The sequence below is a fragment of the Zalophus californianus genome, chromosome 1 (genome assembly GCF_009762305.2).
Source record: "Zalophus californianus isolate mZalCal1 chromosome 1, mZalCal1.pri.v2, whole genome shotgun sequence".
Taxonomy (NCBI): Eukaryota; Metazoa; Chordata; class Mammalia; order Carnivora; family Otariidae; genus Zalophus; species Zalophus californianus.
In genome coordinates, this window is record NC_045595.1 from 215,437,951 (window position 1) to 215,459,239 (window position 21,289).

The 21,289-nt window shown below is 46.7% G+C and overlaps 1 protein-coding gene across 2 annotated transcripts in view; it reads left to right on the plus strand.

Annotated features, from left to right (window-relative positions):
• The first annotated feature begins 7,456 nt into the window (after positions 1 to 7,456).
• Positions 7,457 to 21,289, plus strand: part of COL6A2 (collagen type VI alpha 2 chain) — a 33,695-nt gene continuing 19,862 nt past the window's right edge. For both annotated transcript variants that reach the window (XM_027586099.1, XM_027586100.1), the window contains exon 1: positions 7,457 to 7,609. The gene's annotated coding sequence lies outside the window, so the exon portion shown is untranslated. The remainder of the gene's footprint in view (positions 7,610 to 21,289) is intronic.

The window sequence follows — 21,289 nt, forward strand, 5'->3', positions numbered from 1 at the left end:
GTGGCTCAGTCATTAAGTGTCTGCCTTCGACTCAGGTCATGATCCTGGGGTCCTGGGATCGAGTCCCGCATCGGGCTCCCTGCTCTGCGGGAAGCCTGCTTCTCCCTCTCCCACTCCCCCTGCTTGTGTTCCCTCTCTCACTGTGTCTGTCTCTGTCAAATAAATAAATAAAATCTTTTAAAAAATAATAAATAATAAATCAATAAATAAAATCTTAAAAAAAAAAGCATAACATAGCTTTTGCCATCTCTCAGTGGTAGGAAGATAACACCTAGAATTCAGGACACTCAAAGGAACAAGAGCCTTGGTTAAACATAAACATCCCAGGCTCTCAACTGGGTCCCTTAGAAAGTTATGTTCCAGGAGTAAGGAAGAACTGAAAACAGCCCAATCTTCACACAGATAAACCTAGATTCAAATCATAACCCCTGACTGGAAAAGCCAATCTGTCCCTACACTAACTGCCCACCAAAATAAAATTAAATCTGATTTAAAAAAAAAAAAGATAACACTAAGCAGGACCTTGACAATCTTTCACATATAATGTCCAGCATTTAATAAAAAATCACCAAGCTGGTCAAGAGATGGGACCACACAACTCTATGGGAAAGAACAAACAAGAGAAACAGACGCACAGGAGGCCCTGATTTTAGAGTTGTCATAGATAGACTTTAAAGTAAATGTGATTAATATCTCAGGAAAGTGGAAGATGAGACAGACAACTGAATAAGAGAACTGTAATCTGTAAGTTGAAGAGAAAATGGACATTCTAAAACTAAAAAATGCAATAATCGATAGTTAAAATTCAAAGGATTGGGGTTACCAGTAGATTAAACAAAGCAGAAGAGAGGATATATTAATTGGAAAATAGGTCAATAGAAAATGGGCAAGACTGAAGGACAAATTAAGAACAGATATCAAAAACAGAAAAGAGCGTGAGGTGTATATGGGGGACTTTGAAAATGTCCAAAGGCCCAAATGGAGAATACAGACAGAATGGAGTGGAAGCAGTACTTGAAGAGATTTTCTAAAGGATTTCTAAAACCAATAAAAGACATCTTTCCACAGATTTGAAAGAGAAATCTACCCATGCCAAGCAGGGTAAGTGCAGAGAGAAGCACAGTAGGTCCATCACAGTAAAACTGTCATAAGCCAAAGAGAATGGGAAATCTTAGGAACAACCAGAGAAGAAAGGCATATTATCTTCAGTGGAATGAAGAAAAGACAGATTTTCCACGATTCTGGAAGCCAGAAGACAATGAAATGTCATCTTTAGAAAATGAAAAGAAAGTAATGGCTAATGGAATTCTCACCTAGGAAAGTAACCTTCAAACCTGAAGGCTTAATAAAAAGCCGTTGAGAAAGGTGAATACTGAAAGCTGTATGGCCGGCAGACCCACACTAAACAGAACAATAAAGGGAATGATGGTAAGCAGTCTCTAAAATGACCTTCATGAAGCTGCCCCTTGTATCCATGACATAGTGTAACCCCGCCCCTGGAGCGTGGGCTGGACCCCAGACTCATTTCCAACAAGCAGATCGTGGCAAAAGTGATAGGTCAATCCTGAGGTTAGCTTACCAAAAAATGTTGGCGTCTCTCTTGATAGACCTCTGTCCCCTTCTCTTGCCTTCTCTCGCAGGCTCTTTCTCTGTCTCTCTCAGCTCCCACTCTGGGGGCATTGAGCTGCCATGCTTGCATGGGGGAACTATGGGGGGAGGTTAATGCCTCTGGCCACAGGAGCTGAGACCTGCCACGGCCACGTAAGTGAACCTGGGATGATTGTTCCCAGCCAGACCTTGCAGGATAGGCTGAGAGAGAAGTCTGCTTTTCACCCCATGCCCTGTGGTACCTTATGAATTTTGAACAATGAACGTGCATTATCTGCTCCCCAAAAAATAAATATTACAAAAGTTTAATGCCAGATGTAGCCTTTGTCCTCAGAGGTCTTGCCATGCAGATGAAGGTAAAGGGCGTATTCGTGATGGATAAATAGTGGTATTGGAAAGGCTGTGAAGCAAGACATCATTCTCCTCGCTTACACTCACAAGCCCTTGAGGGAGACAGGCGGGCAGAGGTTCTGGCGTCTGGGATGGGATGGGGGAGTCTCACTATTACAAAAGTTTAATGCCAACCACTAGTAAAATTTTAAAATTAGCAAAAATTTAAAAGGCACAGAAAAGTAAGCAGAACTGACAAACAGCACACTCTTGCAGGTGGCACAATCGTCTCCTGCATCAGAGACCCCACTGCCTGCCCCAAAATGGGAGAGTCCCAGACGCCAGAACCTCTGCCCGCCTGTCTCCCTCAAGGGCTTGTGAGTGTAAGCGAGGAGAATGATGATGTGCCTCACAGCCTTTCCAATACCACTATTTATCCATCACGAATACGCCCTTTACCTTCATCTGCATGGCAAGACCTCTGAGGACAGGGACTACATCTTTCTAAAATCCTAGCCCCTCAACGGTCAGTGCCTGCCTGGGGAGAGGAAGGTGAGGGGAGGTGAAGCTGATGGACGAGGCAGTGGGAGAGGGTAGTGGTAGTGCAGGTGGTGGTGTAGACGAACGATGGTCCTATAATCCCTGCAGCTCTTCCCATCAAGAGCTGGAGTCTGTGTCTCCATTTCTTGAGTCATGGTTGACCTTCTGCCTTGCTTTGACCCACAGACTGTGGCCAAGTGATGGTGTCGCTCCTGAGCCCAGATCTCAAGAGTCTGTGAGCTTCTGCTCTTATTCTGTGGTAATATGGCCCCCACGTCAGTGGGGCTGAGTTGTCTTTCTAGAGAGGCCACAGCAAGGCCCTGACTGATAGCCAGCCTGGGAGATCTGTAGGCAATGCCGTCCTGGATCGCCCTCGTCCTGCAAGCCTCCTGCAAACCACTGTCACCTGAATGAGCTCAGGGGAACCACTCGGCGAAGCCCAGCCCAAAGTGTCACCCCACCAAAAATGAGCAAATAAGATGGTTGTTGTTTAACCCACTGAGTGCAGGGAAGGTCTGTTATGGAGAAACAGATAACAGGGTGGAGGTGGTGGGGGGTCACCATGAGGAGGACACCCCCAGACCTCCCGAATCACCACGGAAACATCAGCAGTATGATTTGTGTGTGGTTCGTGTGTCCCAGTTCATTGAAAATGTATAGTACTTCTGAAACTACACGTACCTTTGAGAATCCGAAGAAACCTGTGGCCTCTTCCCAGGAAAATGCATGCAGGCAAGGTTTCGCTGCGACCCTGCCTCCCGGAGCAGGCCCCTGGTAAGAAGCCCCAGGGTAGGGCTCTGGGGTAGGGCTCTGCAGTGTTCTCACACCCAGGCGGGCCAGCCCCTGGAGTGTGTCGGTGTGGCCTTCCTGGGCCAGCAGGGAAATGAGGCGCGTGACGCTCGGGGGACCCTTTCCATTCAGTGAAGCACAGCTGGTTAAGAGGAGCTTCCCACGAGTCATAAATATTTTGAAACATTTTATAAACGAGTTTCATGTAGTTTACAATCAGCTGGAGGTGGCAGAGGGGAAAGAACCCCTTCCCGGACCAGAACCTCTTCCCCTCACCTGGTCTCCCCCATGAGCCCCCGTGTCCTGGGTGAGACTCTCACCAGCAGAACCTGACCGGGTCAGGTGTGGACGGGAAGAGTCGCAGGTGCCACACTGGAATGCTCCTGCTCTCAGGCTGGCTTCACTTTCCAAGAAATGACCACCTGCCCAAAGCCAAATGTCAGAGGAAGAGAGGGCCCCTCAGGAGCACCGCCCTGCCGGGACAGATCCACTGGGAGCACTCAGCCCCTTGCCACCGAGGGGGCAGCTCCCCTCCACCAGCATGTGTCCCTGGACCTCCCTGCCTCCTGGTACTCTTGGCCCCTGCAGGCCCTGCCCAGTTGCCCGGCCTGTGTTCTGGCTCCCTGGAGATGCGGACAACAAGCTCTCCAGCACCCAAGTGCAGTCATACACTTGGAAGACCTACATAAAACACTCAGCCGCCCAAGACCCAGAGGGATTATTGGGACTAACGAAGTAGCTTTGGCTTTAAAAAAAATAAAAGCCCACTCTCCATCACCAACGGTAACCCACACCGTGACACACTGACTCCCACGTGTTTCCCATGGGTGGTAGGTTATTTTTTTTTAAGATGTTATTTATTTATTTGGAGAGGGCACGAGCGGTGGGGGGTGGGGGGCCGAGCCAGAGGGAGAAGCAGACTCCCTGCCAGTCCCCGGGGCTCCACGAGAGACGCAGCACTCGATCCCAAGACCCTGGGCCCTGAACCAAGCCAAAGGCAGCCACTTAGCTGACGGAGCCACCCAGTGCCCCAGGAAGGTGGGTTGTGTAACATTTTCATGTCCCTGGAGGAAGTGGAGAGCAGTTGGGGTGGAGGAGGGGAACGTTACCCTTCAACCCCCTGAGTGAGCAAAGGTACGCAAGCGTCTTCTGAAATACATTTCTAGGGCCATAGAGCAAAGCCCCACCGCCCAGGACAGTCCCTCAAGACAGACAGAGCATGAGAAAGCCACGGAGAGCCTGTCCACTCATAACCACTCAGGCTTCCCTCCACCTGAGTACACGTGGGCAGAGAAGGAAACGGCATTCCTTAACCGTCCTGCAGGCGGGCCAGCGTGGGCCAACGGCCCCAGTACAAGATGCTCCCACACATCTTTGTGGGTTACCGCAGGTCTTTTAAATTCCAGACCATCTGAGCCATCTCCCTACAAACATGGTCAAAAGCAGCAAAATGGCACAGTCATGCGACCTTGGATGGGCTTCCTCTCTGGACACAGAATAGTACAAACCATATGGGGTGCCGTGAGCCTCCAGCACCAAACTCTGCAGGCCCTTCGCACAGACAGACCCTCGGACTTGGGACACCTGGCTGAGGTAGGTGAGCCGGGTGCCCCTCCGTATCCCTCTGCACCTCAGATTTCCAGAGCTACCCCACCTCTGCCTGCAGGAACACCCAGGCCTCCTTAATCTGCTGTCACCAGAATTCCAAGCCCAGCACAGCAGAAGAGGAGGTGGCGCAGCTACTTGGTTAAACCTCAGTGGTCTATAGATTGTCTTCAGGACCTGTCGCTCTCCAGTCTCTGCGAGGCCCACCACCCCTGCATCCTCCAGGTCTCCACCTCCAGGGCACAGTATTGTTTGTGGTTTGCTCTCTGGGCTGTAGAGGGGGCAGCGTCCAAGTTCCCCTGGATTTCCCCACTACCATGTCCATGACCACACAAGCTGGATCCCGGTCACTCCAATGGCCAGGTATGGGAATTACGATAACACACTTGGGGACCAGGGAAACGACTAAGGGTCCTCCTGTGACCAACACTTTAGCCAAGATCCCTTTTATGACCTGGCCCCAAAACTTCCCTCCAACAGGGAAGCCATGAGATACTTTGGGTACGAATCCAGTCACCCAAGGAAATGCTGTAGGTCTCTTTGGGGGAACAAAGTCCATACTTGTCAAGGTGTGGTGCTGACAAGTGCACACAGACACACACTCACACACCCTCCTCCGTGCCCCTGGCTCAGGGCATCCGCTGCACACAGAAAAACACTGTGGTGGACGAGAGGAGAGACTGGTGCCGCCTGGGCAGGGTGGGCAGGGGGAGGCAGAGTGGCCACAGATTATGCGCCAGGCCAAGGGGGGCTCTGGGAGCCAGGAGCAGGTGGAAGGCCATTTGCTGGGGACAGGGCACACCTTGCAGGCCCTCTGGACATGAGAGCAGGGGCGTCGTGTTGTGCAGCTGCAGGGGTGGCCTAACCCTCCTCCTAGGAGACACTGCTTCCCTCTGCTCGAATAGCCTGGGTCTATGGCTGGACTCCCTGAAAACACAAAGTTGCCTCCTTAGACCCCTGCCCTCAGCCACCTTATAGCCTGACCAGGCCATGGGAGCTGGGTGCACTAGACTCAGGGTGCAGATGGAAAGAAATGGTCAGGAAGACCAGAAGGCATGCATGCAGAGACGGCAGCCCCTGGGGCACACACAGGTGACCAAGAAGCTCTGGGACGTCTCTCCTCTTGGGGGGGGGGGGTGGGGCTAAATCAGAGATTTGCAAAACTGCTCTTCTTTTTTTTAATATTTTATTTATTTGTTTGAGATAGAGAATGAGATAGAGAGAGTACATGAGAGGAGGGGAGGGTCAGAGGGAGAAGCAGACTCCCCGCTCAGCGGGGAGCCCGATGCGGGACTCGATCCCGGGACTCCAGGATCATGACCTGAGCCGAAGGCAGTCGCCCAACCAACTGAGCCACCCAGGCACCCAAAACAGCTCTTCTTAAGATGGAGCTACACCTCCCCACTGTCCCAGAGCCCAGGGGCCGCTGCTCAGCCCTGCCTGCACCCCACCTAAATGAGGACCCTGGTCCTGGGCGTCTGCTGCTCCAGGGTGGGGAGCAGGAATCCCCACCACAGCTCTGCCAGAGACCGCCCCCCTTTCCAAGACTCTGCTATAAGGCCAACACGGTGGCCTCAGGGCCCAGCACCAAGCCCATCTGTGGGGTTCCTGCAAAGAGGGGACACCTCAGCCTGCACCTCCAGACCCTCATTCCTGCCCAGAGCACCTGAGGCTCCCACTGTCCTGGCCCCCCTGCCCTTTCCCAGCCTGCCCCCAACCATCTGACCGCGGCCCTCTTCGGCCCAGGGGAGCAGCGAGCCCAGGGCGCGGACACGCGTTCTGACGCGCAGGGTCGCGGAGCTGGAGCTGGCGTTTCCGGACAAAGCCCGAGCAAGGGGGACGCTGCGGGGGAGGAGGACCCGTGGCTCCACCCAGGGGCGCGGCGCGTCCCAGGGCCCCCTCGCCAGTCCAGGTGCAGGGCGCGACTCCCAACATCCCAGGTCAGGTCTCCCTGGAAATGGGGCAGGGGCAGCCAGGCCGGGGCCTGAAGTCCAAGCAGCGGCCAGGATGCGGTCCAGGGGTTACCCGTGAGGCAGGGCGGCGCGGAGGGCTGGGAGAACCCGCCGGCGGGCATGCAGGCGGTGCTGACGTCGGACTCGTTCAAGGAGAGGTGCAGCGCGCCCCCCTGGCCGCGCCTCCTCGTCCCGCCCCATCCCAGTCGCCTCCCGTGTCCCCCTCCGACCCTCCAACCTCCCTCCCGCATTCCTCGTCCTGGTGGCGCCCCTCCATCCCCCGCCGCGTCCCGCCCCTCCTCTCACCCCAGCGCCCCCACCCGCGCACCCCTCCCCTCCGCCCCACCCCGCCGCCCTCACTTCCATCCACTCGTCCACCCCCCACCCTCCATTCCCCCCCAGCCCCTCCTCTCACCCCAGCGCCCCCACCCCCGCACCCCTCCCTTCCGCCCCACCCCACCGCCCTCGCTTCCATCCACTAATCCACCCCACCCCACCCTCCATTTCCCCCGGTATCCCGCCCCTCGTCTCACCCCACCGCTTTCCGCCCCGGGACCCTCGCCCCCCCTCCCCGCCCCCCATCCGGCCATCCGCGGGGCCGCAGCGCCTCCCGCTGGTCCCCGCTGTCGGGGCGCGGCCCTGGCGGAGGAGGGACTGGTATAAAGTGGGCGGCCCCCGCCGCGGACCCCTCCCTCCTGCCCGCTCGGAGCCCGCGTCTCGGCGGCCAGGACCCTGAGCTCCTCTAGACGTGTCCCGCCAGGGCGCCCGGCGCGCTCCGGGGTCAGGTAAGCGCCGCTCCGCCGGCCCGGGACCCGCCTGGAGCCGCGGCCGCGCAGTGGCGGGCTGTGACCGGGCGGGGACCTCCCCCAGGCAGGGCAGACTGGTCTCCCCTGTGGCAGCGAGTGTCCCGCGGGCTGCCGGGCGTGGGGGCCACGCCGGCCTGGTGGCCCCATTGCAGCCACTTGCCCTCTCTCAGAGCTCCCCAGGGCGCTCCTTAGGGGAGCGTCGCGCGTTGGGACCAGGGGCCACTGAGTTAACTTTCTGGCCGCCCCCTCCTTGGCCCATTCTGGGGCAGGGCCGGGTGGGGGGGGGGGAGGGGATTCCTCCCTGTTCCTGGGCTCGATGCAGGGCTCCATGCAGAGACTCTACAGCTTTCGAGCTGTCTGCTGGGACGGCTGGGGAGCCTTCGCCACCGTCACCGCCACCACTGGGTCACCAAATAGCCCCGAGGGCTCAGCATCTGCAGTCGGACCCCTGGCTGGTTCCTGGGAGACTTGGTTTTATCTCTGGCCTGGAGATCACATTCAGAGGGCTGGGGAGCCCAAGTCACCCCCGCGGGAAGACCAGCCCTTTTCACGTGGAGCTGGCCCCCCTCCCCTGGGATCAAGAGGGAGAGGCTCTTCCTCCTTCTTCTGGATGCAGTGTGCCCGTGGCTAGAGTGAGCTCTCCAGGGCTTCCCAGGCACTCTTCAGGTGACAGAGGCTCTCTGACACCCCAGTGGAGAGGACAGGTCACACCCCCACCTTACCCCACCCCGGAATCAGCAGGAGCCCAGCCTGTCCCCCATTCCTCTGAGGCTGGAAGTGACCCACTGGGCATCTCCCCCCCACATCCAAAATGTGCAGGGGGCTGCATGGTGGGCATCGGGGTGAAGCCAGAGCCCAGGCCGATGGAACCTGTGATGGCTCCGGGCTAGGCCAGACCCCACACCCTCCCGGACTCCTCACTCACTTTAGCAGAACCCTAGGGGCCCGCACACTCAGAGCATGGCTTTGGGGTGGGGGTGGGTGGGCCACCCCCTGCGAGGTCTCTGCTGTCGTTAATAACAACACAGCAAGAAACACAGGGTGGTGCCTCAGGTGTGCGGGCGACCTGCCCAGGGCCCACATGGGGCACCATCCCCCATACCCAGCGAGAACACCGCTGCTGGAGCACCCACACCCCTGATCCACCCAACTGTCCCCAAGGAAAGGAGCTTCACTTTTAGTTTAATAGCCAAAAGAAGTAAGCGTGAGATCCACAGATTTCTGATTTTTTTCTTCCAATAAAGGAGTTTGGGCCCAGAGGTGGTCTTTTATTTGTTTAACAACAACAAAAAAGGCATTTGGGGCTGAGGAGGGACGCTGTCTGCCTTCCTTGTTTTCTGCCTTCCTGATGTCATCCAAAGGCAGGAGGGTAGGGCCGGGGAGTGGGCCTGAGCCCCCAGCCTAGGTGGCCCGCAGTCTCCCAGGCCAGACTAGAGCAGGTGGTTACAAGGGGCCCAGGTGTGTCCCCTCGGCAGGGCTCAGGTCTTGATGGGCCCCTGGGCCCCTCTGGCCACTGTGAAGCTGCCACCCTCTGCTAAGGAAAGTAACCTGGGAGGCCAGCAAAGCCCGTGGCAGGGGGCGGGGGGGGGCATTGTTGGGGGAGTCTGTCGGGAAGCCACAGGGAAGGCAACATGCAGAGTCAGGCCCATGCCACGGGGCCCCCTGGTTGGACGGAGCTCGGGTCCCTGCTATGGTCAGCGCCTGTCACACCCAGCAGTGCCTTTGCATCACTGGCCGGCAGGGGAGCTGTGGGCAGCAGAGAGGCCTTCAGACGAGCTCCGTGGGCTGGGCCAGGTCAGAGAAGGGACGGCCAGTGCCTGGGAGAAGGAGCTGGGGCCGTGGCAGAGGGTGTGGCCCGGCCGTACCCCGGCCAGCATTTTCTCATCTGCAGAATCAGGCTGGGCTTTATAGCACCTGACCTTCCTACCTGCCAGGACTGCTAAGGGTGTCCAAGGGCACAGAGTGTGGGAAGACTATGTTTGCACGCACAAAATGCTTTATGATGCTGGAAAAACTTAGTTCTTGTGATTATTTTTTAAAGATTTATTTATTTATTTGACAGAGAGAGAGCGTACAAGCAGGGGGAGCGGCAGAGGGACAGGGAGAGGCAGGCTCCCCGCTGAGTAAGGAGCCCGATGCAGGGCTGGATCCCAGGGCCCTGGGATCATGACCTGAACTGAAGGCAGGTGCTTAACAACTGAGCCACCCAGGCGCCCCTCTTGTGATTATTTTAAGAAAACCACAAATAGTTTGATTCTTTCCACGTTTCAGTGGATCAGTCCTTTCTTTGGCTTCTTTCACACATTTGTGCAAAGCCGGCAGGGGGTGGGGGGCGCGGGGTGGGAACCCTGGTGTGGGGCACACCTGCAGAGAAGCAAGGGTCCTGGGATGCTTCTCACTGAACAGCGCCTGGCGGAGCCCAGCCCCCACCCTAGGGCCAGTGCAGGCATCAGGCCATATCATAAAGCAACATTCTCCACAGACTGTGTGCACACCCTCCCCGCTGACCTAAACATGTCAGCACTCCACACCACACCGGTGGTCAGCCTCGTGGTGGCCCATTGCAGTGGCTGAAATAAGCAAGTGGAGGGCGGGCATCCAGCTGTAAGGGGCCCCTGCTGCTAGGAGAGCAGACTCTGGGTCTAAAGCTCTGAAAAGTGTCGAGGCTTTCATGCCTGCAGTCAGATACTCACCAGAAAAGTGAAGAGGCACCCCAGTATTCTGCACAGCCCACTGTACTGCGGTTTGGTTTTGTTCATTTTTCCTTTCTTGTACGCCAGTGTCCTAGATGAGGAATGGTGTGCTGTTGGTCTGTCTGCACGTCCTCGATTTTTGTGCATTCAGCATTTTTTGATTACTGACCATTTGCCTGGTTACGATTTCCCCCATGTTCATAATGAGTGCTCAGTTCTACTAATCTGTAAGAACTTTTTCCCCCAGTTTTCTTAAAAATTGTGGTAAAATACACATAACATAAAATTTATTATCTTAACCATTTTTTAAGTGTAGAGTTCAGTGGTATTCATATTGTTGTGCTACTGTTACCTCCATTCTTCTCTGAAATTCCTTTCATCTTGAAAAACGGAAACTCTACCCATTAAACACTAACTCCCCATTCCCTCCCTGCAAGCTTCCATTCTACTTTCTATGAATTTTTAGATAGTCTAAGCATCTCATATAATTAGAATCATACAGTATTTGTCATTTTGTCACTGAGCATCATGCCCTCAAGGTTCATCCATGTTGGATCAGGTATCAGAATGTGCTTTCTCTTTAAGACTGAATCGTATGCCCTGGTGTGAATGTACCACATTATGATTATCCATTCATCCATCAGTGGACACTTGGATTCTTCCCTGTTTTACCTGTTGTGAATAATCACTAATGTGAACAATGAAGATGGGTATACAAATATCTCTTTGAGATCTTGCTTTTAATTTTAGGGGGTATATAGCCAGAAGTGGAATTGCTAGATCATATTGTAATTTTATTTTTATTTTTTTGAGGAACCACCATACTGTTGTCCACAGAGTTCCTACCATGTTACATTCCCACCAACACTTCCAATTTCTCCACATCCTCCAACACTTGTTATTTTCTGGGGCTTTTTTAATATTAGCCATCCTAATGAGTGTTAGGTGATATCCTTACAGTTTTGATTTGTTTTTCTCTAATAATTAGTGATGTTGAGCATCTTTTCATGTGTCCATTGGCCATTTGTATGTCTTCTGTAGAGAAAGGTCTGTTCGAGTCCTTTGTCCATTTTTGAATCACGTTTTTGTTTTTGAGTTTTAAGAGTTCTCTATATATTTTGGACACTAATCCCTGTTCACATCTGTGATTTGCAAAGACTTTGTCCCATTCTATAGGGTTGCCTTTTAACTCTGTGGATAGTGTCTTTTCATACACAAAATGTGTTATTTTCCATAAAGTTCAATTTGCTTATTTTTTTCTTTAGTTGCTTGTGCTTTTGGTGTCATATCCAAGAAATCATTGCCAACTGCAATGTTGTGAATCTTTTGCCCTATACTTCTTCTAAAACTTTTATAGATTTCGGTCTTATATTTAGATCATGGATCCACTTTGAATTAAATTTTGTGTATGGTGTGAGGTAAGGGTCCGACTTCATTCTTTTGCTTGTGGATACCCAGTTTTCACCACACCATTTGTTCTAAAGAACTGTCTTATCCCCCACTGAATGATCATGACTCCTTTGCTGAAAAGTACTTGAATGTATATGCAAGAGTTTATTTCTGGACTCTGTTCAACTCCACTGGTGTATATGTCTGTCTTTATGCTAGTACCACTTTGTTTTCATTACTGTTGCTCTGCAGTAAGTTTTGAAATCAGGAAGTGTGAGTCCTCAGCTTTGGTCTTCTCTTTTAGGATTGTTTTTGCTATTCAAGGTTTCTTGAGATTTCTTACAAATTTCATTTTGGCTTTTTCTATTTCTGCAAAAATCATCATTGGGCTTTTCATAGAAATTGAATTAAACCTGTAAATCACATTGGGTGGTATTGACATCCTAATATTGTCTTCCAATCCATGAACATGGACTGTCTTTCCATTTGTTTATATCTTCTTTAATGCCTCTCAAAAAGATTTTATAGTTTTCAGTGAATAAATCTTTTACCTCCTTGGTAAAGGTAATTCCTAAATGTTTTATTCTTTTGATGCTAATGTAAATTGAATTGTTTTGCATTGTTCATTGTTAGTATATAGAAATGCAATGGATTTTTGTGTATTGACTTTGTATTCTACTACTTTGCTCTGTTGGTTTATTCTAAGAGTTCCTTTTGTGGGATCTTTAGGGTTTTCTACATGTAAGGTCCTATCATCTGTGAACAGGGATAATTTACTTCTTCCTTTCCACTTTGAGTGTCTTTTATGTCTTTTTCTTGCCTAATTGTTCTGGTGAGGACTTCCAGTACTATGTTGAATAGAAGGGATGAAAGTAGGCATCTTTGCTTTGTTCCTGATCTTAGAGGAAAAGCTTTCAGTCTCTCACCATTGAGAATGATATTTGCTGTGGAATTTTCATATATGGCTTTTATTATATTGAGGTGGGTTCTTTCTATTCCTAGTTTTGGGGTGTTTTTATCATGAGAGGATGTTAAGTTTTAGCAAAAGATTTTTTGAGATCATGTGGATTATATTACATTGATCAATTTTCATATGTTGATTCATCCTTGCCTTCCAGGAATAAATGCCACTTGCTCATGGTGTTTAATACTTTTACTATCCTATTGAATTCTGTTTGCTAATATTTTGTTGAAGATTTTTGTGTTGGTGTTCAGTAGGAATATCGGTTTGTAGTTTCTTTTCTTGTAGTGTCTTTGTCTGACTTTGGCATTAGGGTAATGCCAACATCATAGAATGAGTGAGGGAATATTCCCTCCTCTTCAGCTTGTTTTGAAAAGTTTGAGAAGTATTGATGTTAGTTCTTCTTTTTTTTTTTTAAAGATTTTATTTATTTATTTGACAGAGAGAGACACAGCGAGAAAGAGAACAAGGGGGAGGGGGAGAGGGAGAAGCAGGCTTCCCACGGAGCGGGGAGCCCAATGCGGGGCTCGATCCCAGGACCCTGGGATCATGACGTGAGCCAAAGGCAGACACTTAATGACTGAGCCACCCAGGCGCCCCTGATGTTAGTTCTTCTTTAAGTGTTTGGTAGAATTCACCAGTGAAGCCATCAGATTTAGGTTTGTTTTTTGTTTTGTCAGGAGATTTTCCGTTACTGATTCAATCTCCTTACTCCCTATAGATCTGTTCAGAATTTCTATTTCTTCATGGTTTTGAGGTTTTGCACGGCTAGGAATTTGTCCATTTCACCTAGGTTATCCAGTTTGGTGGTGTACAGTTGTTCATAGTTCTCGCTTATGATCCTTTCTATTTCTCTCAAATCAGTAGTAATGTCCCCACATTAATTTCTGATTTTAGTAATTTGAGTCTTCTCTCTTTTTTTCTTAGTTCATCTCACTAAAGGTTTGTCGATGTTGATCTTTTTGAAAAACAAACTTTTGGTTTCATTGTTATTCTCTGTTGCTTTTCTGTCATATATTTCATGTAACTCTGCTCTAATCTTTATTATTTCCTTCATTCTGCTAGCTTTGGGTTTCATTTGTTCTTCTTTTTCCAGTTCCTTAAGCTGTACAGTTAGGTTGTTGATTTGAGCTCTTTCTTGTATTTTTTCTTTTTAATTTTTAAAAAGACTTTTTAATTTATTTTAGAGAGAGAGAGAACGTGCCTGCTGTACCTGTGCATGAACAGGGGGAGGGGCAGAGGGAAAGAACTTCAAGCAGGCTCCCTGCTGAGTGCAGAGCCCGTCTCAGGGCTCGATCTCACAACGCTGAGATCATGACGTGAGTTGAAATCAAGAGTTGGACTCCTAACCGACTGAACCACCCAGGTGCCCCTGAGCTCTTTCTTGGTTTTGTATGAAAACATGTATAGTTGTAAATTTCCTCCTAAACACTGCTTTCACTGTGTTCCATGCATTCTGGCATGTTTTATTTTCATTTTTATTGGTCTCTGAGTATTTTCTAATTTCCCTTGTGATTTATTCTTTGATCTACTGATTGTTTAAAAGTGAGTCTTTAACTTCCACAATTCTGTGAATTTTCCATTTTTCCTTCTGTTATTGACTTCTAACGTCATCCCATTGTGATCAGAGAAGATACTTTCTATGATATTTTCTTCTTAAACCCATGGAGGTTGCCATTGTTGTTTCATCTTTTCCCATTATTGCAAGCCCCTCCCTTCCTTCTCTGGCTGAATTTACTCCAGGGGATTTAAAGTATTGGCACCCTTTTTCCCTATTCACTTTTCTCTTTCTTTTTTGGGGAGCCAGACATTGAAGATTAGGACATTCTAATGCAACTGCATGTATGGGGGAAATTAGACAGGCACTGCACACGTTCAGGGAAGATGTATGCTCAGGAAACACCTGAGAACACCTTATACTTAGACTTCAGGCTGATCCTTGGCACAGAGACAGCCTACAACAATAAAATAAGAAAATAAATAAACAAAAACAGCAAGCCCTAGAGAAGAAGAAGAATCTGATTACCAGACATACCACATTATCAGATTTAAATGTCATTTTCAACAAAAGAATCACAAAGCACAAAGAAACTGGAAAGTATGGTCCATTCTAAGGAAAACATATATATATAAACTAACAGAAACTATCCCTGAAAAAGACCTGATGGTGGACCTAGTGGCCACAGACCTGAACACAACCATCTTAAAGATGCTCGAAAAACTAAAGGAAGGCGTTAAAGAAGCCAAGAAAACAATGTCTGAATAAGATGGAAATATCAATAAAGAGAAATCCATGGTAGAATTCAAAAAGAAATAATGGAGCTGAAAAATAAAATAACTAAAATGGAAATTTCACTAGAGGAATTCAAAGGCAGATTTGAGCAGATAGAAGAAACAACCAGTGAAGCTGAAGATAAGACAATGCAGATTATTTAGTCTAAGGAACAGAAAGAAAAAAGATTAAAGTGAACAGAACCTAAAGAACCCGCATGCATGGTATGGGAGTCCCAGAAGGAGAAGAGGGAGAGGCAGCGGCAGAGAAATTAGGTGAGGAAATAATGGCTCAAAACTTCCCAGGTGATGAAGACATGAACATAAAATCCAAGAAGCTCAATGAACTCCAAGTAGGATAAATTCAAAGGGATTCACACTGAGACATATCATCATCAAACTCTCAAAAAACCAAGACAAAGACAAAATTTTGAAATCAGCAAAAGAGATGTGACTCATGATATTCAAGGTATCCTCAATAAGATTATCAGCAGGTTTTTCATCAGAAACTTGGGAGACCAGAGACAGTGGGCTGATAATATTCAAAATGCTAAAAGAAAAAGAAAAAAAAAAACCCTGTCACCCAAAAATTCTATATCTAGCAAAACTGTCCTCCAAAAGTGAGGGTAAAATTAAAACATTCCCAGATGAACAGAAGCTGAGGGAGTTCATTACTACTAGACCTGACCTAAAGAAATGCTGAAGGGGTTCCTGTAGGGTGAAATAAAAGGACACTAGACAGTAACTTGAAGCCATGTGGAGAAATAAAGGTCTCAGTAAAGATCAACACATGAGCAATTATACAAGCTAATTTACTGTGGTAATGGTATGTGACTCCACATTTTTTTACACAATTTAAGAAACTAATGCATTAAAAATAATATTTGGTTATGCTTTGAACACACAATGTATAAAGATATAGTTTTGTGACAGCAGTATATGTGTGTATGTACATATATACACACATACATACTGAATTTATACTGGCTTTATATATATAAAACCAGTATAAATTCCAATTAGAGCATTATAACTTTAGGATGTTCAATATAACCCTTATGGTAACCACTAAGAAAATACCTAAAGATTATACACAAAAAGAAATGAGGAAAAGATGTAAATGTTTCACTACAAAAATCAACAAAAATAAAAGACAGTAATTTAGAAAATGAGAAACAAAAAGCTATAAGGTATATGGAAAACAAATAGCAAAGTGACAGAAATCTCTCCTTATCAGTTGTTACTTTAATTGTAAACAAATCCACTCTCCAATCAAAAGACAGAGACTGGCAGAACAGATTATAAAAAAAAACCCACAGTCCAACTGTGGCTGGATCAGCATGAGTTTGAACAGTACAGGTCTACTTCTATGCAGATTTTTTTACAGTACAGTACTGTAAATGTGTTTTGTCTTCTGTATGATTTCCTCAACATTTTTCCTCTAGCTTACCTTGTTGTAAGAATCCATAATACACACACACAATATGCCTCTATTGACTGCTCTATTATCAGTCAGACTTCTGGTCAACAGTAGGCTATTAGCAGTTACGTTTTGGGGGAGTCAAAAGTTATATGCAGATTATCAACTGTGTGGGGAGGGGGTCAGCACCACTGACCCTTGCACTGTTCCAGAGTTAGCTGTCTACAAGAGACTCACATTACATCCAGAGACACGAAGAGGTTAAAAATGTTATTCCATGCAAATAGGAACCAGAAGAGAGCCGGGTGGCCATACTAATATCAGATAAAATGGACTCTAATTCAAAAACAGTTACAAGAGACAAAAGACATGATATCTTTTTTTTTTTTTTGGCTTACAAAAATTTATTATTGTCATGTTTTCACCATCAAAACTTAGGATCTTGGTCTTTCCTTCTTGCCTTTGTATAAGGCCAAAAGAGAGACAAAGACATGATATCTTAATAAAAATTTTGATACAGCAGGAAGCTATAACAATTATAAACATTGCACACCTAATAGCAGGCCATCAAAATTTTTAAACCTTAAAAATATGAAATCCTGGGGCACCTGGGTGGCTCAGTCGTTAGGCGTCTGCCTTCGGCTCAGGTCATGGTCCCAGGGTCCTGGGATCAAGCCCCACGTCGGGCTCCCTGCTCGGCGGGAAGCCTGCTTCTCCCTCCCGTACTCCTCCTGCTGTGCTCCCTCTCTCGCTGTGTCTCTGTCAAATAAATAAAATCTTTTTAAAAATATATGAAGTCTTGATCATATATTGGAAAATCTGGCTCTTGGTCTGCTCCCAATCTGCTCATGTTGTTTTTATTGGAAGGAAGTGTCATCCATGGGTGCCCAGGTATCAAGAGTGTGGACCCCAGGCTGCCTGGGTGGCTCAGTCAGTTAGGCATCTGCCTTCGGCTCAGGTCATGATCTTGCGGTGCTGGGATCGAGTCCCGCATCAGGCTCCCTGCTCAGCGAGGAATCTGCTTCTCCCTCTCCCTCTGCCCGCCCCCACCCCTCTTGTGCTCCTGTGCTGTCTCCCAAATTAATAAATAAATAAAATCTTTTAAAAAAGAAAAAAAGAGTGTGGACCCCAAGCCGTGCCACCTGGCTGCTAGTTGAGCCCCCTGGACAAGCTACCTACGCTGGGTCAGTGTCCTCCTGTGTGAGGTGGGAACTGTAGCAGTACCCATGCCTGAGGGTGGGGTGGGCCTTACAGGAGAAGGCATAGCTGTCATCTGGTAACCACAGGAGACATTTCCTCATCACTTCATCCATCCTTTTCAAAGACTTTTTGGTGCGTGTTTTGCACTCCCTTCTGGGATTTATTCGGTGGTAAGATGACTCCTGCCTCCAGCCACGTCGTAAGCCCCCGGCCCCCAGCCCCTTCACTGCTCCAAAGGGCCATTGTCTTGCCTCCTCAGTTGTGGGTCATCTTGCGGGTTGCTGCCGCTCCACCACTAAACCACAGATGCCCTATTGCTCTGATTTTATTCTATCATGTGCCCTTAATAGCTCAAGTCCCCCCAGCACCCCTTCTCTCTGGTTTTTCTCAGCTACTCTTACTTATTCTTCCTTAGATTCATTCTGTCCACATGTACAAGCAAAAAGGCAAAAATGTTCCTTGGAGATTCTAATCAAAATTACATTCAATTATCGATTCCATTAGAAATAACGAATATTCTTAAGTATTGTGTTTCTCATCCAGAAACAAGGTTCGTCTCTCCAAAGTGTTCCTTAGAAAATGTTTGAGATTTTTTTTAATAAGTCCTGCACTTTCTTAGATTCTTAAGTTTACTCCTTAACTTTATGTCGTTTTTGTTGCTAGGGTAAATAGTATTTTTCCATTAAACTTCCTAATTCGTTGTTGCCGATAGAAGAAAATCTATAGCTTTTTGTATATATTTTTCTTATAATTGTCTCACTGAATCCCCTTCCTTCCCCTAAACTTTGTATAGTTGACTTAATTGGGTTTTCGATTTCCCATTTAGTGAGGACAGTTTCCACCTCTTCCCTTTCCAGGATTTATGCTTTGTTTCTTTTTAGAGTCCTGTTGCATTGGCTTTCAACACAACTCTGAGTAACGAGTGAGAGCAGCACTCTTTGTCTTATGTGTCTCTTGTGCTCTCGTAGACATTCTTTCAGTGCAGGAGTTTTTAATGCGGGGTCAGGTCCATGGTGGATTCCGTGAGTTCAGGAAGGGTGTGATTTCAGTATATAGGTATGTGTGCATTTGTCTCAAGTGGAATGGTCCAGATTCTGGAAGGAAGAACACCTATATCAGTTTTTGTATAAAATATGATCTTGGTTGTCAGTTTGAAACTTATATGCTTTATAACATTAATTCAACTCCTAAATTTCTTATCAAGTTTTGCCTTTTTTTTTTTTCCAATCAGCAGTGGATGTTTCAGGCACCATTAAAGCAATTACATCATTTTCTTTTTATATTAATGTGCCTTACGTTAATGTACTTTGTAAGTGTTACATCATCATTGTATTTCTAAACTGACTTTGTCCAGTTCTGGTGCAGTTGTCCTTGATATGCTGCTGGATTTTATTTTCTAACATCTGTTAGGGTTTTTGCAACTGTATTCCAAAGTGGGATTTGTCCACAGAGTTTCTTTTAGGGATTTCTTTTATCAAGTTTTGGTCTTGGGTTTTCCAAGTTTAAAAATGAATTGAAAAGCTTATCTTTTTATGTTTTGGAACAAGCTAAATAGTAGAGAAGTATTTGTCCTTGAAGATGCAAAAGAACTCTACCAAATCCATGTGGGCGGAGCCCTGGGGCACGTCCCCTGCCAGCATTTCCAGTCCTTCCTGGGCAGAGTCCAGTCAGGTCCCCACCTCATCTCAAGACTTTCCCAGAACCTGGTCTTTCACGTTCATTAGCTTAGAGCTGCACTTGGTATGCTCTTAAAAACCTTCTTCACTCATCATTATATGATTTTACTCATTCCTAAATTTGTGTATTACTATATTTGTGCTTCATCATTTTCGTTTCTGATTAAATTTTTCTACTTTATTGGCTTTTTCAAAGAACCAGCTCTTAGAGATATATATATATATTTATAATTCTCTTGTTTTTTTTAATCAGTTGGTTTATTTCTTACTATTTTCTTTCCTTTGTTTTCCTGAGATTCATGTTGTTAATTTATTTTTGTCCCTAGCTGCTTCAACTATGTGCCTAATTTGTTATGCTAATTTCCTATCTTACAACGTAAAGCGTCTAAGGCTATATATTGTCCTCTAATTATAGCTTTGGCCTTCTCATATTTGTTTATATGTATAACATTGTCACTGTCCCTAATTCCTATGTAGTTTTAGCAAGAAAGAGTTGTTTAAATTTCCAGGTGTTTTGATTTTTTTTTTTTTTGTCTTACTAGTGACTGCTTTTGTATTGTGGTTCAGAAAATTTCATGTACAATTTCTGATTTTTTAAAAGATTAATTAAGGCTGCTTTTGTGGTTACTCTAGGATTGAATTTTGTAAAATTTTTAAAAGAACATGCATTCCCTACTTGTAGGTTTCAAAGATAGATATAGATGATAGCTAGGCAGGTATGTGTGTGTGTTCATTATCCAAATCCAAATGTTTGGAAAATACGTATTCCCTACTCGTTACTATCAAAGTTTTATAAAAGAGGACATTCACATCTTCTTTTTTGTTGTTTATGTGATCTGTCAAGAACTTTCAAAGGTGAATTAAAGTCTTCTATTATGACTGCAGTTTGTCAGCTTTTTCTTTGATTTTTCACCACTTTTGCTTTATATAATTTTGTTATGAAATCCGATACATACGTCCTCAAAACTAGACTCAGATGCAGCCTTTATCTTGCCCTTGGCACCATTCCTCGCCCTTCTGTCTCACCTTCGAAGGGCCCCCACGCTGTCCCACCGCTGTCCTCTCTGTCTCACCCTGCCCTGCTTTCCTCTGCACTGTGACAGCCTCCGGTGTGACTCACGAACCTCATCCAGATGGGTCTTGTTTTTTGATCCAATTTAGGAATATTTATCTTTTTATTTTTTTCTTCCTTTTTTTATTGCAGTATAGTTGATGTCTTTTAATTTCAGGTGTACGGCATAGTGATTTGACAGTTCTGTACATTCAGCTCTGCTCACCACCGTAAGTGTCATCACCATGCGTCCCCACACAACACTAGTACACTATGACTGAGTGGGTGCCCCGTGCTCTCCTTTTCATCCCCACGACTCATTTATCACTGGAAATGTGCAGATGTTCATCCCCTTTATCTACTTCACCCATCCCCCACCACTTTCCCTCTGGCAGCCACCAGTTTGTTCTCTGTATTCATGATTCTATTTTCGTTTTTGTTTATTTGTTCATTTGTTTTGTTTTTTAGATTCCACAGACAAGTGAAACCATATGGTATTTGTCTTTGTCTGACTTATGTCTTTAGCATAGTATTCTCTAGGTTCATGTTGTTGCAAATAGCAAGATCTCATTCTTTTTTTATGACTGAGTAGTATACCATTGTGTGTATATGTGTGTGTGTTGTGTATCCACACACACACATACATATACATATATATATGCCACATCTTCTTTACCCATTTTTTAATCTTAATTCCAATGTAGTTACCATAGTGTTATATTAGTTTCAGGTGTGCAATATAATGACTCAACACTTCCTCACATCACCTGGTGCTCATCACAAGTTCACCCCTGACTCCCCATCCCCTACTTTACCCTTCTCCCCACCCACCTCCCCTCTGGTAACCATCGGTGTCTTCTCTATATTAAGAGTCTGTTTGGGGGGTTCTCTCTTTTTCCCCTTTGTTTGTTTCATTTCTTAAATACCACATTTGAGTGAGATCATATGGTATTTATCTTTCTCTGACTGACTTATTTCACTTACAATAATACCCTCTA